The sequence below is a fragment of the Glycine soja genome, chromosome 7 (genome assembly GCF_004193775.1).
Source record: "Glycine soja cultivar W05 chromosome 7, ASM419377v2, whole genome shotgun sequence".
In the NCBI taxonomy this organism is placed as follows: Eukaryota; Viridiplantae; Streptophyta; class Magnoliopsida; order Fabales; family Fabaceae; genus Glycine; species Glycine soja.
In genome coordinates this window covers 35,790,912-35,802,623 of record NC_041008.1, presented here as the reverse complement: position 1 = coordinate 35,802,623, position 11,712 = coordinate 35,790,912, and positions in this window count along the sequence as shown.

The window sequence follows — 11,712 nt, the reverse complement described above, 5'->3', positions numbered from 1 at the left end:
AAGAACACATACTTAAGTAGCATGCATGTCACTGCTTGAAGTCTCCATGCATTTAATGAAGATTCAGAACGAGAAGATTGAAACAATCCTCTCTCACAATAGACGTATGGTCCCTCAAGCCTATAAAAGCAAGGGTCGATGAGAAGAATTTAACAAAGCAATCTATCTCTTTCGACAATAACTTTTTTGCTCTAACCTTTGGACACTTTGAGCCAAAATAATTTATTCTTTGCTTTGCAAAATCGTTTGTATTTGTTGTTAAACCTTCATATCCTCACACTATGAGTACTTGCTGACAAAAAAAAAAAGATTTTATTACTTTGTAATCTTATGAAACTTATTTTTTGTGAAAGTCAAGAATGACTTCACATTAAATCTTGGGTTGAGATTATTGATTGATTATAGGTAGAAGTGACAGAAAATATTAGCTTGCATCTGTGTTCGTTAGTGAATACAGACTTAATTTGCTAGGGGATGAGACTATTCCATGCCTCTTTCCCCTTTCATGTAAGTCGTTCCCCTTTATTCTTGCCTTACAAAGTATAGGTGACAATTTTTTTGTCATTTGAAAATTTTCACGTGGATGGCCTCATTCAAAGACCTAAATTTGGAAATGTTTTCTTGTGAGAAAATGAGAACGGGGATAAAAAGAAAATTGCAAAGCAAATTTCTGCAAATTTGGGAACGAGGAGAGGAATAATTAATTGTACTTCCCACCCCACAAGATCACTAAATATATTCAAAATGAAAATTTATTCTTAATTTATGTATATATGTATACTTATTTTTTTAAAAAATTAATAAATAAATGTATTTCTATTCTCTTCCGTATTATAACTAAATGCATTATTAGTTTAGTTTTTTATAATTTTAAACAAACTTAAATTTATTGAATTTTAAATTTTTATTACAATTCTAGGCCGCCAGTGTCCAATATTACAGAATTAGCGAACATAATTTATGAGGAAATTACCCCAAATCAAGTCAGAGGTGGGAGCAGGAGAATAATTGAGAGACGGAGATGAAAATGGATATTTCTCCTACTCCTATGCCACCTCTACTTGAACGAACAGCTAAGCCATGCAAGAGAAGCAATCTTTACGTAAAGCCTAATGCTACCAATTGCAGAGTAGAGGTTACCCATTTAACTACTTTAATTTCCATTTTCTCGCCTTTATTATTATTTTTTTCCTATTTGAAGGTTGAACTTTATAATTAGTAGTTGGCAGTAGCATGCATAATTTGGAGCTGCAGATCATAGCATGATGCTTCATGGGCACGTCACTGCAGAACCGTGCACGTATTATACCCGTGAGAAAATTTGTCTCCTTGAGTGTATTTAATGTCTATCATTAATGGGTTACAATGATAAATTTTCATGATGACGGTATTAATTATGTGGCTATATATGTATATTGATGCTCATTGTTTTAGCTGGGTCATCATTGCAATAGTACTATAAATGCCAAAGGGTATTGGTGTTGTTCGTAAAGTTTTATTACATTAATTTATTATATGAAGCATGCAGTATATGTGCAAATTGTATTGGTAATTTGTTCTTTTTAATCTGAGTTTAGAACAATAATGCGTTTCTTTTCGAGTTACATCTAAAGTTTTACTGTAAATTTATTATAAAATATGCATACATAAATTTGTAGTCACATCTTCAGGCTAATTTAATAGACAATCGATACAATAGTACTGTTGAAAATGATTGATTATTATAATGGATAAAAAGAAGTCATCGCCTAATCCATTATCTTAACTCATTTGACTCAATCATTTAGCCTCAAGAAAAAGACAAATATGCACTAATTAACTTCTTACCTTTATGCCTAGTGAAGTTATACAAAAGTGAGCCTTTTCACCAAGGTCTTTAACTTTTCAGTTACCATGTTAAACTTGGATTACTTTATAAACTTGAATTACACGTCTTTGACTGGTCTCTTTTGAAGATGTCATCACTAATTAAAACGCATTGGGTAATTATGCCAAGCGTGGGTATCGTAAGAAACGAGCAATAACGCTTCAAAATGTATAAGAATTAACCAACCCAGAGTAATTCATCAATTATTTGTTCTCAATTCATAATATAACACTTCCTCCATCTCATTATAATTATTTTGTAAGAGAATTTTTTTTTATCTCAAGATAATTGTTATTTTAGTTTTTCAATGTAACATTAATTACTTTTTTTCATTTATATTTCTTATAATATTAATAATGAACAACAAAATATGACTACAAATACTATTATAAATAATGGCTTTAACATCGTTAAGTTAACATCGGTTTTATGTAGAACAGATGTTAACCAAAACGCAGTGGCAATTTTGTAAATAACACGAGTTTATTAGCATCGATTTTTCGTAAAACCGATGTTAACACGAGTTTGTTAACATCGATTTTTAGTAAATCAATATTAACACGAGTTCATTAACATCGATTTTTAAATGACCGATGTTAACAAACTTTGATAACATTAGTTTTACCAAAAATCGATGTTACTGAAGAACATAGAGAAAACTCAACATTGGTTTTTTGAAAAACTGATGTTGAGTTTACTTCGTTAACATCAGTTTTTTTAAAAAAATCAATGTTGTGAGATCTTTTAATCATTGTCTAGCGTTGAAAACCCTGAAGTTCAATAACTTTGAAAACTCTCACTCTCATCACTCTCATTCTGATCACTCTCACTCAAACGCTTTGACACTCTGATTTGCAACCTCTCGCGACACCGTAACTCGGTCGCCGGCAACATTGGACCCTCTCGCGGCGTTGCAACGTCATTGTCGCCCTCAGCCGCGGTGCGCTACAATCTCACTGTGACTCTCGCGATTCTGCAACTGTGTTTTCACGAAAGGTTAGGTTTCTTCTCCTTTGTTCGTGTTTCTGTACTTTGTTCTCCTTCTTGCATTGCCATTGGAAGTCCTTCTTCCTTTCTCAGTCTCACATGACCCTTTATCATTTCCTTTGTCTTCACCCTCCGTGTTAGTATGACAGGAAGCAATATAAAAGAAGTGAAGCCAGGTAAGTGTTTGATATGTGTGTGTGTGTGTGTGTGTCTATATATATATATATATATATATACACACACACACACACACTGTTTACAACATATTTGATGAAATGTGCATTTGTAACTGGTTTATGAAGCAACTGATTTTGTATATTGATTCATGGATCATGAACTAGTTAATGGTTAGGATTGATTGTTGTTGGTTTATGATGCCTTTGAGGCAACACGAAGACATCTTCTGTTATTAATTAAGCTCACTAGCTAGCTCTGACTATGAGTATCTATATGTATATATGTTTGATGCATTTTCTTTCAAGTTACGGTGCATTTTCTGAAACTGGATGCAGGTGCCATTCATTAGGCATTAATTGAAACTGGATGCATTTTCAAGTTACGGTGTATGTATATGTATATATGTTTATGGGAATGATGATTGATCTAGGTGGTGATTGACCTGTTTCTTGGATTGCTGCTCTATTTTTGTACTGTGGTGACTGCGCCGAGAAACTTTATATCCATACACCCTGACTCTTAGTAGAAGAGGTAAGTAAGTTAATGCTAGGATGTTCTAACTTGTAATTGTAATGAGATGAATATGAACCGAGGAAAAATTGTCTGTGAATTAGGATGTTTTCATTCTATGTGGTGTACTTGTTTGTTGTAGAGGTGGTGAATGGTATTGTATATCATTTTGATTGGTTGAATCATTATAAATTAGCTCCTAGCTACACCAACATCTACAACAACTAAAGGTTTGACTTTTTTTATTTCTATTCTTTAATTACATATGCCAAACAATAAGAAAGAAGGTTGAAAAATTTAATCATATAATCATCACAATGAGTTCAACAAACTTGGTTTCTTCTAATTTCCACTAGATTTGATTTGTCCTAGTTTTTCCATAGTGCAGGTTTGATTTTGATTTTGATTATGATTTTTTCCCTTTTCTATGTTTATGATATGTTGTTGAGTTCAGTCCATATGGATAATATGGATTTGGGGTTTAGCTGTTCATTTTCTTTTTATTTGTGTTAAACGCATTTAGAAATGGATAAATGAACTAAAACTAAACATTAAAAAGAGATAAGATGGAGTACACAAGTGTTGCTCACCTAAGGTAGCTAACATTATTTTGTGGGATAAAATTTTATTGGTTGTTGGTCAGTGGTCATGAAGTTGTTGCTTAAGAGTTGTTAGTTAAAGATATCTGATGCTCAATGTAATTTGTAGACACTTTTTCATTTTGTTGTTTGCATTGTGATCATGACATTCATTGTTGGGCATTACACTGATCATCATCATAGGTACATTTGTTTTTCATAAAGTTTTGATGTTGTTGTTTGTTAACAATGCGTTTATTACTTGTTGACTATCATTAATGAGTATTGATTTATATGAAAGTTATGTTCATGATGAGTGAACCTTAGAATCCCGTTTGAGATTGAATACAATGATTCTTATGGACAGTTTGCATTAATCGTTGTATTGAATCTTGAATTGTCTATTTGGACAGTTTGGGAAGAGTCATATTTTTATAGTACATTCATGTGTTAAGGTTAAGTTTATTTTCTTAAATTTGATGAAATTTCGGTACAATGCATTTCCTCTTTGTTCTCTGAATGCATACTTGATTACCATTGAATTAATCTCACCACTTGCATGTCGTGTACTTGGAGACCAATGCAAAATGTTGTCGAAATTTCATCAAATTTAAGAAAAGAGACTTAACCTTAACGTATGAATGTACTATAAAAATATGTCTTCCTGAATGTGATAGGGCCACACCTTTAATGAAAAAGTGAGATTTCATGCATCAAAAAACTTTGTGAGTATCAGAGAGTTAATAATTAGATGGATTAAAGTTGAATTAACGCAGGTCCCATGAGCCCTGCGTATGAGGAAGGTGCGGAACAGTTCTTGGAATTCGCCTCTAAAAAAAGTCGATCGGATGAGGATGGAAAATATTTTTGTCCTTGTATAAACTGTTTGAATGGGAGACGACAACTACTTGACGACATACGGGAACATCTACTGTGTGATGAGATTAAAAAGAATTATACGACATGGTGAATTGACAGACATGTAGAGGGACTCCCAATCTGAACCGATTGATGTACAAATGGGAGATCGCTTAGAGGAAATGATTCGTGATCTTGGACAAGAATCTTTTTAGGAAGCACATGCCTCTATGTATGATACATTGCAAGTGGTTCGAAGAAGCCTTTGTATCTAGGGTGCAAGAAGTCTTTGACGTTGTTGTCAGTAGTGTTAAGTCTGGTTAATGTCAAGGCTAGATATGGGTGGAGTGACAAAAGCTTCACTTCACTTCTTCAGGTGGTGCATGATATGCTTCTAGAGGAAAACATGTTGCCAAAAAGTTACTGTCAGGCGAAGAAAATACTTTGTCCGATGGGTATGGAGTACTAGAAGATTCATGCATGCCTTAATGATTGCATATTGTACAAAAATGAGTTTGAAGAAATGCACAATTGCCCTAAGTTTGGGGTATCATGGTACAAAGTGAAGGATGACAATGAGTGTAGCAGTGATGAAAGCACCATGAAAGGCCCCCCAACAAAGGTTTTATGGTATCTTTTGATCATTCCAATGTTCAAGCATTTGTTTGCTAATGCAGATTACGCAAAATACCTTACATGGCATGCAGATAGGAGAAATTGCGATGGAATGCTCCGGCATCCGGCTGATTCCTCTCAGTGGAAGAAGATTAATAGTCTATATCCAGAAGTTGGCAAAGAGGCAAGGAATCTTAGGTTGACTTGCTAGTGATCGATGGAATGAATCCGTATGGCAGTTTAAGCACTCAACACAGTTCATGGCCTGTTTTTCTAGTAATTTACAACTTGCCTCCTTGATTGTACATGAAGCAAAAATACATGGTGTTTTTTATGTTGATATCGGGCCCAAGACAACCAAAAAATGTCATTGATGTTTATCTAAGTCCCTTGATTGAAGAGTTGACAAAGTTGTGGGATGAGGGGGTTACTGTGTTTGATGGGTATCGAAATGAGACATTTAAGTGGCGTGCAATGCTATTTTGTACCATTAATGACTTTCCTGCATACGGGAATTTGAGTGGATACAATGTTAAGGGCCAACATGCATGTCCTATCTGTGAAGAAGACACAACCTATGCATAACTGAAACATGGAAGAAAAACAATATACACTTGACATCGACGTTTTCTGAAAGCTTATCACCCATACCAGCGATTGGGAAAAGCTTTTAATGGAGGTCAATAGTATAATAGTATGCCGATATCATTAACTGGTCAACAGGTTCTTAAGCAGGTTGACAACATCAATACTGTATTTAGAAAGACCCAAAAGAAGTAAAAAGAAAGTAAAACTTCCATATGGAAGAAGAGGTCAATATTGTTTGATTTTCCATACTGGTCTGATCTAGATGTCAAATATTGTATTGATGTTATGCATGTCGAGAAAAATGTTTGTGATAGTGTCATCGGCATGCTTCTTAAAATTTAAGGCAAGACAAAGGATGGTTTGAATACTCGCCAAGATCTAGTTGAGATGGGTATACGTGTGCAGTTACATCCAAGGTCTGATGGTAAGAAAATATACTTGCCTCCAACTTATCATACTTTGTTCAGAAAGGAAAATATAAGTGTTTGTCAGTGTCTGCGTCATGTCAAAGTGCCATAGGGATACTCTTCAAATATTAAGAGCCTGATGTAGTTGAAGAATCTAAAGTTAGTTGGCTTAAAGTCTTATGATTGTCACATCTTGATGCAACAACTATTAGTTGTGGCGATACGAGACATTTTGCCTAAGAAAGTCAGGCATGCCATAACTTGCCTGTGTTTTTTCTTCAATGCCATATGTAGCAAAGTCATTGATCCTCTCAAGTTGGATGAGCTGGAAAACGAGGCTGCTATTATCTTGTGTTAGTTGGAGATGTATTTTTCTCCTTCGTTTTTGATATCATGGTTCACTTAATTGTTCATCTGGTGAGGGAAATTAAATGTTGTGGTCCTGTTTATTTGTGGTGGATGTACCCAGTTGAGCAATATATGAAGATCTTAAAAGGTACACAAAGAATCTACACTGTCCTGAAGCATTTATTGTTGAAAGGTACATTGTAGAAGAAGTTATTGAGTTTTGTTCTGAGTACATGGAAAAGACAAAACCTGTTGGGGTTCTGGAGTCTCAACATGATAAAAGAGAGGGAGGTAAGGGTTCAAGAGGACTGTATGTTATCACTCCAAGTCTAGAAGAATTGCAACAAGCTCATTTGTATATACTGAATAACAGTAATGAAGTTTTGTTGTACATAGTTCATCATGAAGCTTTAGTCAAGGAAAGTAACCCAAAAATGTCCAAGAATAAGGTCTTGAAAGAGCACAACAAGACTTTTGTAAATTGGTTTAAAGATACAATCTTTGGTGAGGATAATGCTTCTGCAATGTTAAGGAAGTTACCAGATGGGCCTAAAATAAATATTATAACTTGGCAAGGATACGATATCAACAAGTATTTATTCTACACGAAATCACAAGACGACAAGAGTACGCTACAAAACAGTAGTGTAAGTCTAAGGGTTGAATCTCAACACTTTGCTATTGTACATAATGACAAACCCCGTGTAGCTTCCATGCCTTACTTTGGGTCATTGAAGAAATCTGGGAGGTTAATTATGTAAAATTCAGTGTATGTGTTTTCAATTGTAAGTGGGTTGATAATAATATGGGTGTGCGAATCGATGATTTCGGATTCACACACACACACACATGCTTTAAGTTCCCTAATGGTGTTTGACATCTTCTTATGTCTTCTGGTGTTGTTTTTGTTATTCTTTCATTTGTTGTTCAATTCTTTCATTTGATTGTGAGATTTGTTCAGCCACCCACTCTGGAGCAATGGTCCAAGATGACCTACAAGATGCTCGTTTCACTTGTTAGATGACCTACAACATTCATGTACAAATCTATAATGATGACATAAAATTAATTTTATAAAATCATTATTCTTTTATATCTATTTTTTTTCTAGGTTTATGTAAAATAACTTAAGATGACTATTATTTTGAGACGGATGAGATATATATTAGATATGATTAGTCTTTAAAACTACTTTATAAATTGACTAAATCTTTATATATAAAAAAGGAGAAATAAGAGTAATTATGTAATTTCAATTTTCTCACTTATTTTAAGACTAAAATAATAATTATATATAATTTTTTTATCTTAAAAATAAAATATTTTTCTGCTCATAATTTTAAGGCTAAAAAAGTAATTTTAATTTTCTCAGCTCATAATTTTAAGGCTAAAAAAGTAATTTTAATTTTCTCAGCTCATAATTTTTTTAATTGCCCTAATGTAATGCGTCATTTATATGTAATAAATTTTGTCATCAATATGAATAAAAAAAAAGACTTATTATTATCAAATTCTTGGCAAATCAATTACTGTAAATCTAACATTGGTTAAAATCAAATAATTTTGTCATCAAATAAGTTTCTTAACTGAAAGTTGTATTTCACGAAAGTTTTTAAACCAAAGATTTGGTATATGTAATTTTATTTAAACATACCAAAATATATAGTGTTATATTGAAATAAATATGATAAAAAAATAGTTTTAGTTTTTTAATGAGAATATTAAATTAATTTAATAATAATTACCAACTAAATCATTTTCGAAAAATTTAAGGCAAATCTTTGGTAGGAAATTAAGAGACGCATATTGGAAGGAAGCAGAGAATTTTTTTCATAGGTAAAATATTTTCTGATTTTATACTTTTTAATGAGATTCGAATTGTTTATATAAATCTATAAATTGGTTTAAATCTAATTTCTGAACAAAAGGTTTTAAACTCTATATTTGTGAAAATTGTAAATTTATTTAAACTAAATAATATAGCATGATATCAAAATAAATATAATAGATTTGTTAAATCATATTTTTTTTTTATTTGTGAACAAAAGGTTTTATAATTGTAAGACTAAAAAATATTAAACTTGTGATGTTACAAACAACAAAAAGAAACACAGGTCATTAATAAATGTGAAAAATAGAATTAGAATATACCTTCAACCATTGTTATGAAAGAACTGTTTTGTTTTGATTCTTTCAAACTCTCACTCTCTGTATGCATGGTGTATCACACAAAAAATGAAAGATATGAGCTTAAGGACCAAACACATGTGCTATATATAGGTATTTTACAGTCAAGAATGCATTTAGTAACCATTACCACCCCTTGATGTCATTCAATTTTTTGGCCTTTCAACTCCAAAACTGATGGAGCACTTTAGCCAAAGATGACCTTCCAAGTCCAAAACGTTCAGACCACTAATAAGGAGTTAATCATAACTTTTAATAAAAAAAACTTATTACATTCTCCCACTTGGTCCAATGTTTTGACTTATTGACTAAGATAAGTCAATGCACAATTTCCTTAAGAAATGAACATGTGAATCATAGCGACAATTCCTCTTATAACGAGTAATATCTTCCATGTATTACGACATGCTCAATTTCCCAAGTAGTATACTCAATGTGGTAATAAAACTTAATGAATAAACCCAATGTTTATTCTTGGTCCAAAACATAAATTTTCTCAAATAAATCAATGTGCACTTGAGTATGAGAAAATATCACAATATAAGAGTTTCAACTCTAACATGTATGTATACAATCATAAAGTGGAACCAAGTCTCATTCTCTCTACATGATCCTTGAACTTAAACGGTGGCATGCCCTTAACCAAAGGATCAACAATCATCAGCTCGGTGCTTATATGCTCAATGACCATTTTCTTGTCTTTTACTCTTTCTCTAATGGCTAAGTACTTAATGTAGATATCCTTACTTCGACTTCCACTTTTGTTATTCTTAGTCATAAAGACAACAATTGAGTTATCGCAGAAAATTCTCAAAGGCTTTGAAATAGTATCCACTATCTTCAACCCAAAAATGAAACTCTTAAGCCATACACCATGTGATGTAGCCTCAAAGCAAGAGCCAAACTCATCTTCTATGGTAGAAGTAGCAGTCAAAGTCTGTTTAACACTCTTCCACGAAATAGCTCCACCATCCATCATGAAAATGTACCCAGATGTTGATTTGTGAGAATCAACACAGTCAGCAAAGTCTGAGTCTAAATAACCATTTACATCTACATTGTCCATCTGTCTAAACATAAGCATGTAATCTTTGGTCCCTTGAAGGTATCTCATCACTTTCTTTGTAGCTCTCTAGTGGTCAATAGCTGGATTACTCTAATATCTTCCTAACATTACAACTGCAAAAGTAATGTCAAACCTTGTTCATACTTGAGCATACATAAGGCTTCCAACAACTAAAGCATAAGGAATGTTTTTCATATGTTCCCTCTCAAAGTCATTCTTTGGGCATTGGTTCAAATTAAACCTATCACCCTTCACAATAGAAGCGACACTTGGTGAACAATCTTTCATCTGAAATCTCTCTAAAATTTTGTTAATATAGGTTTCCTATAATAGACCAAAAAAATACCTCAAGGTTTATCTCTATGAATCTTAATGCCAATGACATAAGATGCATCACCCATATCCTTCATGTTAAAATTGTTAGAGAGAAATTGTTTCACCTTTATGTAGTAAACCTCGATCATTGGCTGTAAGTAAAATATCATCTACATATAAAATAAGAAAACATATTTTACTCCCACTGACCTTGTGGTATATGCATTAATCCATGGGGTTTTCATCAAAACCAAATGAAGAAATTATCCCATTAAACTTAAGGTACCACTGGTGGGAGGCTTGTTTTAAACCATATATAGATTTCTTAAGCTTGTAAACCAAATGCTCACCATCGCTAAAGGAGAAGCCTTCAGGTTGTTTCATATAAGCCTTTTCCTCTAAATCACCATTAACAAAGGTTTTTTTTCACATTCATTTGATGAAACTCAAGGTCAAAATGAGCAACTAATGCCAATATAATACGAAGAGAATCTTTATTAGATATAGGAGAAAAAGTCTTTGGGTAATCGATTTCTTCGTTTTGAGTAAATCCCTTAGCAGCGAGTCTTGCCTTGTATCTTTCAATGTTTCCTAATGAATCCTTTTTGGTCTTAAAGACCCATTTACAGCCAATGGCCTTTTCCCTATTAGACAACTTTACAAGGTTTCAAACTCCATTACTCTGCATGGAATTCATCTCATCCTTCATGGCATCATACCATAAATTTGACTCTTTACAACTCATGGCTTGATCAAAAGTTTTGGGATCATTTTCAGCTTCAATATTATAGTTGGATTCTTGCTAATATACAATATAATCACTAGGAATATCTGATTTTCTTACTCTAGTAGATCTCCTTAATTCTGCATCAATATTTTCTTGTGGATCATGTTATTTAGCTAGTTGTTCATCATTTTCAAGAATTTGATGATCAATTTGATCTACTGGATTATCAGCAACAGGTTGTGGAATGTCAGTCATTGGTTGTTCATCATCCCTTTGAACTTGAGGGGTATGAATTACAACCAATCTTTGACTTAATATGGAAGGCTGAGACTTTATATGATCAATTTCAGAACCTAGGCCCCTTAATTGATCACTCCCACTAATCAAGTCATTTTCAAGAAACTTGACATTTCTTGATTCCACAATCCTAATAATATGATATGGACAATAAAATCTATAACCTTTAGAATTTTCGGCATATC